This window comes from Dermacentor silvarum, chromosome 6 (genome assembly GCF_013339745.2).
Source record: "Dermacentor silvarum isolate Dsil-2018 chromosome 6, BIME_Dsil_1.4, whole genome shotgun sequence".
Classification (NCBI taxonomy): domain Eukaryota; kingdom Metazoa; phylum Arthropoda; class Arachnida; order Ixodida; family Ixodidae; genus Dermacentor; species Dermacentor silvarum.
In genome coordinates this window covers 70,997,415-71,014,909 of record NC_051159.1, presented here as the reverse complement: position 1 = coordinate 71,014,909, position 17,495 = coordinate 70,997,415, and the positions used below count along the sequence as shown (strand labels likewise).

Here is a 17,495-nt window from a genome sequence, read left to right as displayed (position 1 = left end):
TGAACAAAACACGTTGCCGTGGGCTGTATTTGTGCTCTTCTTCGTTACGTGTGTTGGAAACACTGCTAAGAAAGACTGTGTATAAGTTCAAAAGTAATAAATATTCTAAACATGTCTGGACCTACGAGCATTCGCTGAACAGGATGCGTTCGGTATTGTTCAAGGGCATTTTTCACATGCTCAACTTCCACGATTATGGTGCCGCGTGTATTTATCATCTCGAATTTTTTAGAAGTCAGGATAGTGGAGCTGTTCTTTTGCGGCGAATATTTGATGATCTCCGATGTAGAGGGGCTTGCAAGTCGTCATACAAACTTACATGTATTAATGTTCGAGCTGATACTGCGGCCATGGGGTGGGGCCTGTCCTGAGTTTGATCGAAAGAATGATTCTTACGACGCATGCTCATGTAACTATGACATGGAGAAATCGGCACGTGTCAATTAGAGACGCTTTCTCTTTTTTGCGTCACCTGTTCGCGCATAGGTCATTAACCGTTCACGCGGCAAATAATAATTTATACATCACAAGCTTTTGGACAGAATGTTGCAGATACAAAATGCTTCTTGTATAAGATTAGGTGGATAGGAGCGTCGTCGTGTCCTGCATGCATTGCAGAAACTACACGGTCTGCTTTTGTAGCCTATCACACTCCAAAGGAGAGTTCTGTTGTCCGCAATGAATGCGCCTCAGGGATCGCACTTTGAGCTACGACGTGCACTTGGACGATAGGACTAGGGCAGCCTGTGCGTCCCACTCTACAAACGATGTCACTTTTAACATTTCTACGAGCCACTTGTCTCGAAGGAGATAACTTAATCTGCGTGTCGAGGGCTGCGTGTGTGTTACATGTCTGCCGTGCGTGGTGTTTGCATAGTTCCTAGAGATGGGCGAATATAAACTTTTTCGAATACTTATAATAGGTATCGAATATCAAATCAAATATCCAATAGTCAATCGCAGATGCGTATATAAAGCAGGGATATTTATTTCGGTGTAATTAGGTACCACGCTTGTACTGATTATTGGAATAAAGACAGCTCACAATCAGGAAATATTAGCAGTGTTCAACGACATATTACTAACTGGCCTTTAAAAAATTACGCGAATGGCCTTTAAAAATATTTAGAATCTCACTGCAACCAAGCTTTCCAAGGATGTATGGTAGCTAATTAAATGGTTGCAGTTAACTAAATCGTTACCAGAAAAGACCATAAGTTCTGTGAAAAAAAAAGAATGAGAGCTGCTAGTGTAATATTTGATTCGTATTCAAAACTTCGAATATTCGTCCACCCCCAATCAATGAATTTGTTATCGCATTCACTTGAAGTAGCATAGTATACTTCTAAGTTTTCAACAGTGAGATTATCTCGGTCCTTCTCGTTCACACGACACCATGTGCAGATCATCGCGATTTTACTATCGTGTTTGCTGCACCAAAACATTGTCTAGTGTTCCTTAAATTACAGAGTAATTATTGTTTCTGCTCTTCTTCATTAGACACCCTTGGGGGTGTCGGCCGATTAGGATATCTAAGATTCGCATATAGGTCCTGTATACTTCGGACATTTTTTTTATTTGTTTGTTTTGTGCTCCACTTCGTACGTCTCACGTTGTTAAAATATGATGCCAGTGCGGGGGGAAAGCGCTCAACTGAATGAAAAAGGCAACAATCTTGGGCTGTTCTAAAGTGCAAGCTGTTGGTCAGCCATTTTGAGTTTGCATCGCTAAGCACCTTGTAAATACATCGGTCATGCATCTTTCTACTCGCGTCTTGTCTTCGTCACAATATTGCGTGTTTCATTAAAACTAGCCGTTTAGCCCGAAGAGTGAAGCATTGACCGTAATAGCAAGGTCTAGCGTTGCACCCGAACTCCTCGGGTGGGGTTCTAACCATTCGTGGGTGCGAAATGTTGGCGCGATGCTACACGCAAGGCGATTGTTGATCCGCATACCTCACCAGGTCTGCGGAGCAACAGCCGCGATTGTTGTCTGGGGACTTAACCATGCGTCTCCTCAAAACACTGGCGTGAGCTCCGCCAGAGGCGTTGAATCTCTATCGTGCACGAGGTAATACTGACGAGATGCCGTCGGCGTCAGTCAGCTGCCAGTGAAATATTAGACAACGTTATTCTGACCAATACTACCCTCACTGCTTATACCATGTAGTGCATACACACACAACAGCTAAGCAGGAACGCTGCGGTTCCTACAGTGTACGGTCATGGCAGCCGCGGAAGGCAGAATGCTGTGCTAGCTTCGCCACCGAGCCGATTGAGTGAAGCGTGGACGGTACGTCCACTTTGGTTCGTCGTTTTTTTTGCAGCACAAATGCACGCCACGCCTCTCGAAACCTACACTCCGCGTGCGAGCCCCGGATGCACCATCGATAGTGGGACAGCGTGATGACCGCGGAAACGGACGTTGAGCGTCCATAGTTGTTATCACAGTAAAAAGTGTGCAGAAACTTCACTAGAATTGGCTAAGTATGCGTAAACATACCCCAAAATTTTAGTTGGCCCACCTCCAAAATTTTCTGTTAGACCACCCCAAAATTTCAAGTTGGGTCACACCAAAATTCTAAGGTGGCCCAGCCCAAAATTTCAGTTGTTCCACCCTAAACTTCAATTTAGCCAACCCCCAAGTTTCAAGTTGGCCAACACTCAAATATCATGTTGGCCCACCCCCAAATTTCAGATTCCCACTCCAAATTTCAATTTCGCCCACACCCAAATTTAATGTTGGCCCATCCCCAAATTCCAAGTTGGCTCAACCCCAAATTTTAGTTGTCCCATCCCCAAATTTCAAGTTCACCCACCCTCAAATTTTATGTTAGACCACCCCCAAATTCCAAGTTGGCTCGACCCAAATTTTAGTTGTCCCACCCCGAAATTTCAACTTCGCTCAACCGCAAATTTAAAGTTGGCCCACCCCCAAATTTCAGTTGTCCCATACCCAAAATTTCAAGTTCATCAACATCATCATTCATCAGTCTATAATTATGTACACAGCAGGACGAAGGCCTCTCCCTGTGATCTCCAATTGCCCCTGTCTTGGGCTAGCTGATTGCAACTTGCGCCTGCAAATTTTCGAACATGGTGGTATGGAGCAGAGGTAGAACACCCGGCTTTAATCTGAAGGTCGTAAGTTCGAACCCTCCTCCAGTCCACTACATTTTCAAGCATGGAGTTGCGCCTGACACCGGCAAAAAAAAAAAATATCGTCGAGAGCTAGTGGGGTTATACTAGTCCAGGTGCACCAAATTAGGAAAGCCCACTAAGCTTCAATAAAGTCACTGCCTCACCTGAACAGGAATTTGCTTCCCTGGTGCAGTATTCGGACACTACCTCCCTCATGAATTTCAAGTTCGCCCACTCCCAAATTTCAAGTTGGCCCACCCCAAAACATATGTTTACTTACCCCCGAATTTAAGTTAGGCCCACAACCAAATTTAAGCTATCCCACTCCTAAATTTCAAGTTGGCCCACTGGCAAATTTCAGTTGGCCCGCCCTTATTATAGCCTTGCCCATGCATTGTCTATGGAGCCCTACGTTTTTATGCATCCCTATGGGTATGCATAAATCTGATCATATGTAAGGATACCACCATGACTTGGCAACCAGATGCAGCCGCTCAATCTTCACATACCTGTGCCGATTACGTCGCTATCCCGATGTCAAGAACAGACGCAGCGGCAAAGCTCCGTGCGCTTGCTCGCGAGCTTACGTTGGCCCAATGAAATTTGGCAGGCTACCAAAACCAGTGCCTTTGTTGCCTAAATCCTGATGTGAAGCTCCGCCTTCCACACGGCTTACCACGACGGGAGGTAACATTCATTTGTCGCCTATTGCTCAGAGTAGCTTTTACCAATGTGTACTCCTATATCATTGCAATGGCCACAAGTCCAGATTGTGAAGTTTGTGGGTGCAAAGAGACGATAACGCACCTTCTGTGTGATTGTCGTCATTTCAATGCACAAAGAAAGTCCTCAGCACCACACTCGACAAGATTGACAACCGTCCCTTCACGGAAGCCAGAATTCACTAGTGTGCACTAGTGTGCATTTTAAAAGTAACCGGACTCATTGTAAAATTATAGAATGCGCTAACTGATGCGTTCCTTTTTTTAATCTTCTTTTCTTATCTTTTCTTCTCGTACCCCATGCCCCCGTACAGTACCTCTTTGCCTTTCACCTCTTATTTTCTCTCTCTCTCTCTCTGTGATTATATGGGTATTCTTCCTGATCAATTTTTTCTGGTTTCAATTGTTTCTTATTGCCTGTAAAGCTACCAATCATCTACATTTACACTATTATAACGATTAAATATCTTAAATTCGTAAATTAAGTATTTTTGTGCAGCTACAAGGCATTACACTTTTCAAGTGACATATTTTGCTGAGGTGCTCGACAAAGAATGCTTACGCATTAAAAAGCAAGAGGAACAATGTAGCGTTCTGCCTATCTTTACTGAGTATAACATACAAGGCGCACGTTCTGCTTCGGTGTAATAGGAGATAACACTAGCGGAATGTAATGTTATGCTGCGCACCATCGAAGAAAGCGTCGCTTCGATGTCTTTGCGTACATTATGTAGCAACTGTGCGTGCAGTAATGTTTTCGTTGAGTAGAGCCCACAAACAGTAAGTGAATGTAGGCGTGGCTATGATTCTCGTTAAGGGCCTAGAACAAGCGCAACATGCTGCGCGCATCAAACGTGCCAAATAATCTCTGTGACGTAAAATTCGAAACTAGTTGTTTCCAAACAGGTTATGCTTTCCGCTTACAGACGTGCGAAACCTGGATAAGGTTGAGAGACACGAAAAGTCGAGCCAGTTCAAGTCACTTTATTGCAGCATCAGAAAAACAATAAATTCAGCATATGTATATAGTGGCGGCGGCATGGGTAGTGTCAGCGAAAAGTAATCACCCATCTCGGTTGGTTGACTAAGTCAAACACTTCGGTCATGTTGATAGTCCAGCAGCAGCAATGTAAAGTTATCGTGCAAAACGGCTAACACCCCATCAATAACTACATCGGTAGACAGTGTCGAGAGAGCCGAGCGCATTATCTCCGAGTGATCAACATTTAAATCAAAATGCGCGCACACGCCTACCCACGCAAGCACACGTGCATGCACTAACACATATGGTCGTGCAACAATCGAAGCTAAAGCGTGCGTAGGTTGTCGTTTTACGGCCTTGCCCGACACGTCGCGACCGCGCGACAAGACTGCACCTATATAATCGGCACTCAAAATCCCCGTGTTTTTCTTACGAACGAGGATCGCCACGTAGCGACTTGGTCTGATTCAGCAGCGACGATAAAAAAAGAGAGAACACAGTGCCCCCGAAGCGGACGGCCGGTCTTCGTGCTATTAATGCGCACCGACTGCTTCGATAAGCGAGCGGGCGTAAAAAGCGGCTTCGAACTCGGACGCCCTTCCCGTGTTGTACGCGCTCGTTGCGATCGCTTTTTATGACGCCGCCGGTGACGACCTGGCTGACGGCCTGCGCCTGCCGGCCGCTGCTGCTCTTTGTACGCGGTCATCGGTACCCTCAGACGCCCACTCCTGGACAGACCACTGCCCTAATCTGGTTCGGCATCCTTGCCGTGAGAGCTGGCCGTGCGCACTGGCTGGGGACATGAAAATGCGAGCGTACCGGAACAGCTCGTTCTGGAAAAGAGGCTATTCGCGCACTGCGAACGTCGTGTAATGCCGCCAGTCGCCTCGCGTATCTTTTATGCGCCGACATCGCCAGGCACCGGCGCCAGAAAGTCGCCGTGTGGGATGAGCCGTCGCGAAAATAGCCAGCTCGACAGGTTCAGGTGAGTGTCGCAAGAAACATCGTGATTGTCGATCATTATCCGCCCTTCGTTCGGACGGTCGCAAGAGCGCAAACCAAACGACTCCAAACCAGTACAGAAGAAAAGCGCTCAATGACTTAACGTGGATGCTGGAACTCACGTGGAATGCGGCATCAATATAGAAATACCGGGCCCGATAGCACCTGTATTCGCTAGACACTATAAGTCGCAAGCACAGCAATAGGGGAAAGTGCGGCTCCCTCCTTTGCATATGGCAGTGGAGATTAAATCTCTACGGTGAAGGACGAAGACACACTAAATGTTGGCGATAATCTGACAGGTTGGTTTCACGGGCTAATGAATATAAGCACTGAAACCATGGCATACGGGCTGGCTACAGGTCGGCTATTTGCGCGAGATATGCGAATATGCAGTAATTCAGGCTAGTAACATTTTAAAGCCGCCCCCATAATCGCACTTGACCCCGCAACAGCTGGTTGCAGTATGGGCCTGCGTTTCAAACTGTTGTCCTCTTTCGAATGAAATAGTTTTGCAAAGCTATGTGAGAACAGCCGAAGGACAGCAAGCCTGGTAAAGTCAGATAACTAAGTCAAAGCACAGAAGTGCAATGGCCTCTTTTCATTGGCCGTGTTTTTATGTCAAGGCATTTTACTCCTGGAGGAAATAGCAGATGGCGATCCAGTTGGTATATCTTAATTGGACATCACCCTCGACTGGATAACAATTCAGGTCGGAAGGCATAGGTTTATGCCGTGATAAGTGTTCAACTGTGTATCATATTAAGCGTGTAGTGGGTGAAAATGTTGCGCTATTTTCTGCATACTTGACTGCTCCTCTAACATGAGGGTGATAATAGCGTGGAGTGGAAATCATGCTTAATGTACGTGTTTGTGGAGGTTTGGGTAGTGCAAAAAACTTCCAGGTGAGTCTGGCTCTGAAACTTAGCAAATAACAGGCGCAGTAAAAAGTGACAATACAAGCAATAATACATAACCTCTTCATGCAAGCACGTGTTTAAACATGGTGTGTTTTTGGGTGAGAGACACGACGCAAGGTAAAGTAAATCGCACAAAAAAAGACAGTAGCGCTTCGTTTTTGTTTTACTTTCGTGTTGCTTCTTCTGTTTCATGCTACAGCGCATCATGTTCATTCGGAATATACTAGCGAAATGTTCTGTTCTGCTAATCTATTTGCTTGTTTTAGGATATCGACACTGAAATTGGGCCATAACAACAACACATATGGCTTTACCACACTAGTAGCTAGCGTCTCTTGCTAAAGAAAAGAAAGAAACAAACGAACAAACAAACAAATACCGCAAAACGTCGCAAACACACGCGACCGCATGATCGACGCCCGTGCGCAGAGCCGACGTCTATTGCGCAGCGAGTGCCAGCCATCAGGAGCGAGCCAGCGTGCGCACTGCTGCGTAATTTATGCGGCGGCCGAGCTCATAGTGTTGCTTAGACCTCAGAGGTTTTTGCGTTCCTTTGTTTTAATTTCGCTGACTTTCTTTCTTATTTCTTTTCGTTCTTTCATTCTTCCTTTTTCTTTCTTATTTTTTTTCGCCTCTGCACCTCAGCGTGAAATATGAGGCCAATCAGTGAGCAGCAGCGAAGAACATTAGCGTGTCCGCCATCTGCGTACAAGCAGGACGGCGCAAGGACCCAGCGAATGGAAACGGGCCCGCATCTTGTGACTCGCGTTTATCTGCCCGAATTTAGCCGCTTGCTTCACGCGTCTCATACGTCACGATAGTCACTCCGCGCCTGTGTTTATTTTTACGTTGAAGACTTCTCGCTTTTTTGCTTGCACCTCCGGATTTATTTTATTTCGAGGATGTTTGTTTCTCACGATTACTCGTGGTACAGATACCGCAATCACGTCTTATCAGCTACAATTGCCTCGAGACCAGGCACTAATTGCTCGATAAAGGGAAGGGCGCCTTCGTAGAGCTTTGGGATGGTGTGGACCAAGTGCCTGCAATCATCTGGACCTGCGTGGAATCGACCACCGAGAACACTGAAACGTGTGTTGAATGCCCACCTGCTGCGCCTAACGCGGAAACTCATCACCTGCGGCGGCTGTGCCTTCGGACTATGATGATATCTAACATAAAATGTGCAAGAAGGCAAAACTCTGAGCCTATATAATGCCTAGAGCCGTAAAACCGTTGATTAGCGGATAACTAATTCTAAATGCCATTGTTGCAGTGCTTGCTCTACACAGCACCCCGTACGTTTATCTGACGTCATTTCATTTAAACATGAAGTAGGGATGCTTTGCGGCAGGCCTTGCGAATAAAAATTACAACTTGTGATTAGCCAGCGACCATTCGTAATTAATTACCGTCAAACACCTATACAATGAAAATGCTTGTATAACGAAGGATTTATTATTTCCCAGCAGAATTTCTATCTTTCATAGGTATTGTTGATGGCCGTAAACAACAACAGCAATGAATTTGCCAGTACAAAAAAAAAATGGCGCAGTTTCACCCGAAAGGCGAAGCATCAATTGCGATAGCAAATTAGTAGAGAGCTATACGCAGTAAGGATAGCAGTTTTATCAACTGTATAAACTTGGACATGCAGCAGCACCAGCAACGCGCAGAACTGTTGTCTAGGCCGCCGGCGTTTTGCCCGCGTTCGCACCGAACGCGCGCGGCGTTGGTGACTGTTGCAGGTGCCTCTGTGGCGACGGCTCGGAGGGTTTTCGACGAGATCAGAACGGGACACTCATCGAGCGGCGTTGGAAGTCTTTACCACCTTCTCGCCTCGTAACGTTTTTATATAAATAGGCATTTGGTGCCGCAGCTAAACGTCGCCTCCCCTCCCTCCCTCTCGTCCCCCCATGGCGTTTCGCGCGACGTAAGAAGTCGCGTTTCCTCTCTATATACAGGGTGTTTCAGCGAACACTTTCAAAAATGGTGGTCTACTCGAAGAGGCGGACATTACTTGCACAAGGAACTGAAATGAATAATCGAATAATTAACAAAAATATACTAATTAAATTTTTTACTAATTACCTGATGGCCCATATTGCAATTTATACATTGTAGCCGGCGCACGGGGATGATACGGCGAGGATTTCATCGGTGTTTGACGTCATACGGAAGACGGATCCACTTGAAACGAATTCTCGGGATGACACCAGCTTTGACATATTAATTCCCAAACTTTGCGGAGAACTGCATTGGCGTTCCAGTTAGTTGCTTAACAAAACGTCGCTATATGCATTGAAGCGCAAAATTGACTGAAACGCCAATGCATTTCTCCGCAAAGTTCGAGAATTATTATCTCAAAACTGGTGTCATCCTGAGAATTAATTCCAAGTGTGAACCTTGTGCGAGCCTTGAGAACCCCACGGCTCCAATTTGTAAATTACAGTATGGGCCATCAGGTAACTAGTTAAAAACATAATTAGTGAATTTTTGTTGATTAGTTGATTATGCATTTCAATTTTTTGTGCAAGTAATGTGCGCCTCTTCGTGTAGACCAGCTCATTAACCATAATTGGGCTATCTGCCACAGGCAACCTTAAATAAATTTTGAAAGTGTTCGCTGAAACACCCTGTATATGGTGATTGTAAAGGAGGAAAGAGACGCTTAATTCTGCAGCCCTTCAGGGAGCACGGCGCAGAACGCGCGTTTGCTCTCCGCCGTGCGTTTGCTCCCCGTGATAGCGCGCGTCCCTCGCGCGCTTTCACTCGCACATAAAGCATACGGCGCGCGACGAGTATTTCATCGGTGTTTGACGTCATACGGAACCTCACGGCGACGGCGACAGCGACGGCGACGCCGACGGCAGAAATCCGCTTTGAGTGTCCATATAGTTGCTATCCGAATAAAATGAATAAAAAATAGGCCTCCCCTGAGCTGATTTGTTACTTTACAACGAATGCCACGTAGTGGTGCCGCCGCTGCCCTCCGCAGAGCGCTAACGCTAACGGCAACACTAGCGACGCACTTGACGAGCGTGCCCATGTCAGACACACTTTTGTCGAACTGCTCCAGGAATCATTCAAGTCCTACGCTGCTTGTTAAAACGCATCAGCGGGTGCGACGACTGACAAATATGTCACCGTTGGTCACAACGTGATGATGTAGTCGTAACTGACGATCAATGACGTCTTTGAAGCCATCTAGGGCGGAAAGAACCCAAGTGTCAGCGAAAGTAATAGACATGAAACTGCCGTAAACGAGCCAAACATTTTGATGGAAAGGGGAGCGATAGCATCATTCGACCATCTGCACCTTTACTTTGCGTAGCTCCCGCGTTTGCTGTGAACCTCAGTTCACTAAAGATAGCTGCAGGCGCACATTCAGAGAAAGCGCTCACACGAAAATAATAAAAGAAATTGGGACTTATTAACAGCGGAGCTGTTTAAGCCTGCCGTAAGTTGTGCCGCGAACTGCAAAACGTCGCTGAGCGATGAGTTACCTGTGTTGCCTAGCAACCACCTCGCGGAGCGGCCTGTGCTTCGCCTCCTCTCCGTGCCGTGCACATATTGCCTTGACATGGGACTTTAAGGAGAGGGAAGGAGACCATGCGCGTGGCGCGCTCAATGCTCGGGAGAGGGTAAGAGAAAATGAGAGCGAGAGAGAGAGAAAGAAAGAAATTGTAGCAGCACCAACGAGGAAACACGCAGAGCTGCTGTCGATGCCACCCGCGTTTCCCCGTGTCCCCGCATTCGCGCCGAACGCGCGCGGTGTCCGTGACTGCAGCGGGCGCCTCTGGCGTCGGCCCGGCGGGTTTCGACCAGCCACGCCCCGGCAAGTGTGGAGGCGCAGCTTGGTCGTGACGTCACCGGGGAGACAAAGCTCGGAGCCGCCGCGAGGGCGGCAGAACTCTCGTTGACTCGGTGGCGAGTACTTGTACCCTTAAAATGGGACGACCAAGGAAGATCCGGACACCCGAAGATGAAGCCGTTGATATTCAAGCGCGTTGTGCGGCCAAGCGAGAATCTGCGCGTCGGCGGCGAGCCGATTCGGAATACCGTGTCTAGCAGCACTTAGACTAGAAAACTTAGCCAAGCCTAGTAAAACCCGGAAGAAAAGCTAAGTCGATTCGCCAGCTTCGCTGTTAACTCCAGTCTTGCACCACTAGTGCAAGCTGCCCACGTTTTTTTCAATGTCGCTGTTGAATTCATTTCAAATAAAGGTTTTATGCTGTAGTGCTTAGCCTGCTCTATTGTGAGTGGCACGGTGTTCGACCTGTACAATGAAGTGACCGGTATAACGAAGGATTTTTGAGGTCCCGAGCACTTCGTTATCAAGACGTTTGACTGTGTTTTGTCGCGGCTACTGCAACTAAGCAGGATACTGAATCCAAGCAGAGCTATAGTCAGTCACATATTTCCCGAGCATGAGATATTCCGTGAAATGGCATTGACTCGCATGGAATGCTGAAGATTGAACAACAACGGTGGGCCGCTTCGTGATATGCATGGCTGGAGAGAAATGAAGGCAGTGGATATTGGCCTTCTTTAATTAAATGGAAGACAGCTCAGCGGAGAAAACAATGACGTAGGGGAGAAATTCAAGGAGCAAAGTATGCCGTGCGGAACGGTCGTAACTCGCCGAGAAAGAAAGAGCTCTACAGGACAGAGCAAGCATTAGAGAGCCTCTGGCAGAGTAAAATATTTCGCTAATTTGAAAAGCGACGGTGCTTTTAGAAGGGCCTCAGAGGGACCCAAGGTTCTAGCCTTCAACGATGCGCTGAATCACGTGCCTACGGCACCGAGGGTGCCAAGACGACCGCCTCAGATTTACGGCATTAGTGAAACGTGGGCGGAGGAACAAGCCAAGGGAAAGAAAATCGCCCTCACTGAGCTGCAATTTAGTGCTAGAGAAAATGGAGGAAACAGCTTCCGGCGTACTGTTTTGTTCTTGTCTTCCTCCTCTTATTCTTCCCTCCGTACTTACGCACTTATATCGTAGTCTAGCGGACTGGGGACGCAAAACAATATTAATAGGCTTACACGACAAGACCCCCGAACTAAGGCTGAAGAGCCTCGCCGGTTTCTCGAAGGAAAATGTCCCTACTCCGAGGGTTTTATCTTGAACACAAGAACGTTTTCTACATTTCTTTGAGAGGGCTTCTTCAACTTTTAGTGCCAGTTCGTATGTGTGGGTCGGAAGAGTGGAAGCTCGGGGGGAGGTGTGGGGGGGGGGGGGGGGGTCTGCATGGATTATGAAGTTGGGTGCACCGACTCTAAAGGGAAACTATAGAGAAACATGATTTCACCTTTATTTGTAAATTACCCTCTTAGAATAGCAAAAACAACACTCTTACCGAGAGCAGACGCTTGGTAAATCAGGCAACACGTAAGTACTTCAGGCAGGTGGCGCCGCCGCCTTGGAGGTCTCGCACCAGCCCGCCATGACATCACAAGTTTTATCGGCGTTTGTTACGCCCTATAGCTAGTTCTTTATGGCTAAAAAATGGACTAAATTATGTTCTAAAGCAGCCAAGGACTGAACATAGCAAGTTTCGTGACCTTTCACTGAGCCCAACGGGTCCAGGTATGAAAATCACTCTGAAATCTGGGACGTCACACTGACGTACCGACTTCAAAGTTCCGGCGCGAAATTCAAAAATACTTGTACTTTAACCTTCGGTTTCGTTCCTGATAATCAACCTATTATCGCGAATATAAAGACAATAATGTTCTCAAAAATACTTTATCAGTCTAAACTGAATTAGTGTTTTGCTTTACTGAGCTTTTAACTTCTTGAGGATTACTGAACCACTATTTTTATCGGCCGTGGTTGCTTAGTGGTTATGGTGTTGGGTTGCCAAGAACGAGGTCGTTGGATCGAATCCCGGCCACGGCGGCCGCATTTAGATGGGGGTGAAATACAGAAAATACCCATGTACTTAGATTTGGGTGCACTTTAAAGAACCCCAGGTGGTCCAAATTAAGCCGGAGTCCCCCACTAAGGCGTGCCTCATAATCGGTTGGTGGTTTTGGCACGTAAAGCGCCATAATTTAATTCTTTTTAACGACGACATGTCTTGCGTGCACGTGCCGCTGGACCCGCGTGGCTCGCGCCCTGGTACAAGAGCAGCATTGAGAAGTAATGCCTACACGAGACGGTGCCGTAGAAGGGACTCCACCACGTATTTAGGAGCCACCTCGTACTTACTGAACTGTTTGTGATATGCTACGTGCGGTGTCAACCCAAGCTCCGAAATAAGCGAACATTAGAGCCTTTGCTGAGAAGAGACTATAAGGTGAATGAGGTTGCAAAGGAGTCCGCGGCCGTTGTGTTAGTAAGAGAGATTTCTTTTCCTGAAGTCCTTTCACAAAGCACCTCTGCCGGAATTCGCAAAAACTTCTTACGCTAAAATTGTTCCTAAGAAAGAATTTCATCCAATCCAGATGCAAGACATATATTATTATCTAAGGCGCCGACCAACGGCAAAGAGCACTTACGAAATAAAAGCTGTGTGAATCTGGCCCCTCACCTTCATCGCTTTGAAAGATGTCAAAATCCGTATCGTCGCAAGCTAGGTACAAAAGTGACCTTCAATCTAGGTTCGCCAATGATCTCCAAGGTCACCTTTGCTCGCCCAAGATTTTCTTTGTACACCCGCTGTAAAGATTCAAGCTCACGGAGGCGTTGGTGGACGCTCTTCGGAATTTATAAAGCGAAGCGCACTGTGCTGGTCGGTATGGTCACATGCTGATGAATAACCAAAGGCAACATCATAGGATGATAGACTTTAACGGTACTTTGTTCAAAGGCGCAGATCTTAATGTCTACCGTTTTCTAAACGGCCCTAGTAATGGGCCCCCATAACCCTTAAAAAGGCCATCGGTGAACAACTTTAGTGACCGTGCAGGTGTGAGATATGTTGCGAGCCACCTGACCTGCCCGACTTCACTGACAGGTACCCGCCCCTTTAAAAGCGCATCTATAGAACGCAGTTTCTCAATCTCTATAGCACTAACTAGACTACGTCGACCATAGAGGACGATAGACGTTGCTTACTGGACGAACAAAGAAACGCCGCTGCCACTGGCTTTGCTCACCGTACGTACACACAGCCCGGCTCCGTGGCCAACCATTGTAACGTGGAGCTCGTCAGACTCAAAACACCGTCCTCAAAGGAAATCGAGAGCGAACCTGCTATTCTTCTTTCTTATGTGGTATTCGGCAGAGCGTTCGCAGCGTGGCCAGTAAAACACTCGCACACAAACACAGACGCCACGGGAAAATGGAAGAATGTGTCCGCCCTCTCGAAGGGGCCGATGCGGGAGGTGGCTGTCGGTGGCCGGCAATTAATTGCGCCTAATTGGCGCTCCCAAAAAACGTCGGCCCACACGATTCACGCGCAGACTAGCGCATCAGGGCGCACAGTGGAAGAAGGATAACTTCTTTTTCTTTCTATACCTTATTAGTTTTTTATCTGTTTCCACCCGGGGACACGAAGCAGCGTGTGTGCTCGTGTCTGCTTGCTTGCAGGGCTGGCTGCATCCACAGCTGTCGTTTATGCTTTCCACACACGTAGAGCACGATGTCCCAGCACACAAAAAACGCACGAACGGGCCCGAAACTCACGCCCCTAGGTTGGCGGCGGGGCTCGTTGGCGGAGTGTGGCTGGAGCTGCGGACCTCGGCACTCGAGCACGCAGCCCGTGGCCAACCCAATTCGGGCCCGCCGCGCGTGGCCCACGCACAGAATCTGGCCTTCCGAAACGCTAGCGCACAGGAAATTGCGATCGTACATAGAAAGGTCGCGGCCGCGCTTAGGCTACAGAAAAGGCCGGGCACTCCATCTGCTTCTCCGATTTCTTCGTGTATTTTTTTCTTGTTTTTCCTCAATGAGTAAGCAATGTTATATGGGGGAACAGGAAGGAGTGCAGAATGGGAGGCAGTGTTGCGGTGGCCACGCTCTGTCTGTTGTACGAGGAAGGTGGCACTCACTCTGGGCAGCGACTGTCCGGCGACAACGCCTCCGGGCGTGCACACGAACGTACATCAAAGGACTATCACGCTCATCAGACAAGGCGTGTCGCCGCCCGCGCGAGGCCGATCTGGGGCGTTCGTGCTACTCAAGCATACACGCCGCGAATCTCCCCAGATGTTTCCTCTGCCTTTTTTTTTCTTTTTTGGTTCCTCTGTACCGGGTGCAGCAGCATGTAGTCCGATGGGTGCAAAGCTTCGCGAACTCGAAGGGGCCGTCTCCTGACGTGTACGCAAACAAATACTACGTTCGTATTAGGGATATTCATCATATACGTGGTCAGCCATGCGGAGGTTGCGCCCTCGCTTAGAATGCCAGTCGCGTTTCACGTGCGGCATGCATGCTCGTCTATACCAACACACACCGCCGCCCCGCACTGATATTTTCCACCCTTGCTTTCGAGCGCCGCCGCTATCCTCTATCTCTTCAAGCAGAGGGCGCTGCCAAGCGCTTCGAGTCTCGTTTAATTAGCGTTCGCGTCTTTGCCGACGACTGCAGCCCTCGGGCGATTGGTGAGGCTAAGTATACATCCACGCTGCGTGGAGGGCGGCGAGAGGCTTCTTGCCGTTGAGAATTATAGCGTCCCCGAACGCTCTCGTTTGTGCGATGGGGCGTGTGCCGCATGCCTTCTTCCCTCAAAAGCGTTTATAGGAGTGACGCTTGTTTCTTTTCGCGACACATGTAGTAGGCTGTAAGAAATACAAGGCCTAGTTATACTCTGCACGGGCCAGCTGGAGAGGACTGGTCATTTGCATATAGCAGATACGCTTGTAGCTTTATGCTTATAGGCGGTGTTGGCGACCTATAGGATTTCTTATAGCCTAACGTGGGTGTCCAAGGGTGCTTCGAACTGCGGAAGCATTGCGCAGTGAGTCGGTCGATGACCGAAATATGTCGCACACTCGTCTGCACCTGTTCGAAAACATCGCACACACACGACACTTCACAGCCCAACGAGAGTGCATGAAAGTCACAGTTAGGCATGGTGTTGCGCATTCGTGATGTGGTATTCATGCGTATGGCAGTCACGGCTTAAGGTAACATTATACCCGTATTTGCACCCGGCAATGTCCAATTATACTCTGCGAATAAGAAATATGACACGGAATTGTTTATTTGCTAGCCCTCTGGCCAGATATTTCTACAAATCAGTGGTCCTTCCTTCAGTACCTTAATCTTAAGGCTACAAATTAACGACAGCTAATCAAGTTCTCGGGATTCCCGTTGCAGTAATGAATCGCCTGATACTAGTCCGAAACGGTTGTTGTATAATTGAGCATAAAGAAACCTACCGCGCCGTTAAGCGCGAGGGTGTGAGATCAAATCCCGGCCTCGGCGGACGCATTTCAATGGGGGCGAAATGCAAGAAACACCCGTGTACCGTGCATTGGCTGCACGTTACAGAACCACTGGTCGCCAAAATTAATCCGGAGTCCCCCACTACGTCCTGCCTCATAATCATGTCGTGGTTAGGGTCCGTAAAAGCTCAGAATGGTGTTTAACATAAACAAAGGTGTCACTTTTGCGCATCTGCACACAGAAACGAGTTATTTAAGCTTGTTCGCCTCCTTGCCGAAGACGAACACCTTCTCACTGTGATCGCATTAAATGTCGAAGTGCGCTGCGTCCGGGAGTGCTATTGCCGAACTTGATGAAATAGGGGAAGGTAAGTCATTGGTTAAGCGAGGAGAAAATAGGCAGCGGGTAACCGGCCACCGACGCCTAACATCAGTTCCTCCTCTTCTCAGTGTTAAGCCTCTCGGATCCGTGATCCCTCGGCGAGCTGCCTGCTTCCTACCCCGTTACAGGGCACAGGAGGCCGCGCCGAACCGAAGAGTGCGTCCAAGGAGTCGCTTGATCTTAGCAGTAATCTGCGTATACTGATCGCTGAGACCGACTCGCGTGAATCGTGTGGTTTGCCACGGTGCCTGCGAAGCAGTCTCTCTCAGTTCGATATCCAATGGCTGCATGCCGATTCTGCTTGCCCGAGAGTGCACGGCCATACGCGCCGAATCCCTCGCTGCTGCGTACGCATCGGTAGTCGAGGCCTGTCTTCGCCCTCGCCAATTTACGCGGGGGATCAATTGCTGCCTGGCACGCGAGGAGCCGCAGAGACGCCGCGACTTCAGCCCCGCCCTTTCTGGGGATTTATATGGGCGCCGAATCGTTGGGGTGCTGAGCGACCGGGCTATAAGCAACTTTCTCGGCTTTTAGGGTGTCGCTATTGCCTGAGATACGCCCTGTATCGGCGGCAGATGGTCAGCGAGAACAGGTATAGGGCTGGGCCAGAAAGTTCGCCCGACGGCGGGGCAGTGGCTCAACGGGTGGAGGCCGTCCAAGAGTTTGTTGTGTCTGCCGTTAATATGAGTTTTGCACCATATCTGTCACGTCGTCGTTAACACAGATCTCCACATCGATTGCTTTAACAAGCAGATGGCCTGCGTGTAGAATATATAGTTGCAGCGTCCAAAGTCTGACGGTATTTTTAGCAATGAGTGAAGCTAATTCTAACAAGCATGAACAATTTTTTCAACTTAACATAATTATCTAGCCAGTGGTCCTCCATGTATATATGCACAGACATGTGCTGGCGACTTTTGAACTGTTGTGGCAGACAATGACTACCGAGGGCAGTATTCGATGCAAGTTTCATAAAAGGTTGCAGCCATCTACAGGGATTTTCTTGCGATT

General features: G+C 48.1%; 1 protein-coding gene across 1 annotated transcript in view; it reads left to right on the top strand.

Moving 5' to 3' along the window:
• Nucleotides 1-17,495, top strand: part of LOC119456711 (roundabout homolog 1-like) — a 157,216-nt gene that overhangs the window by 93,369 nt on the left and 46,352 nt on the right.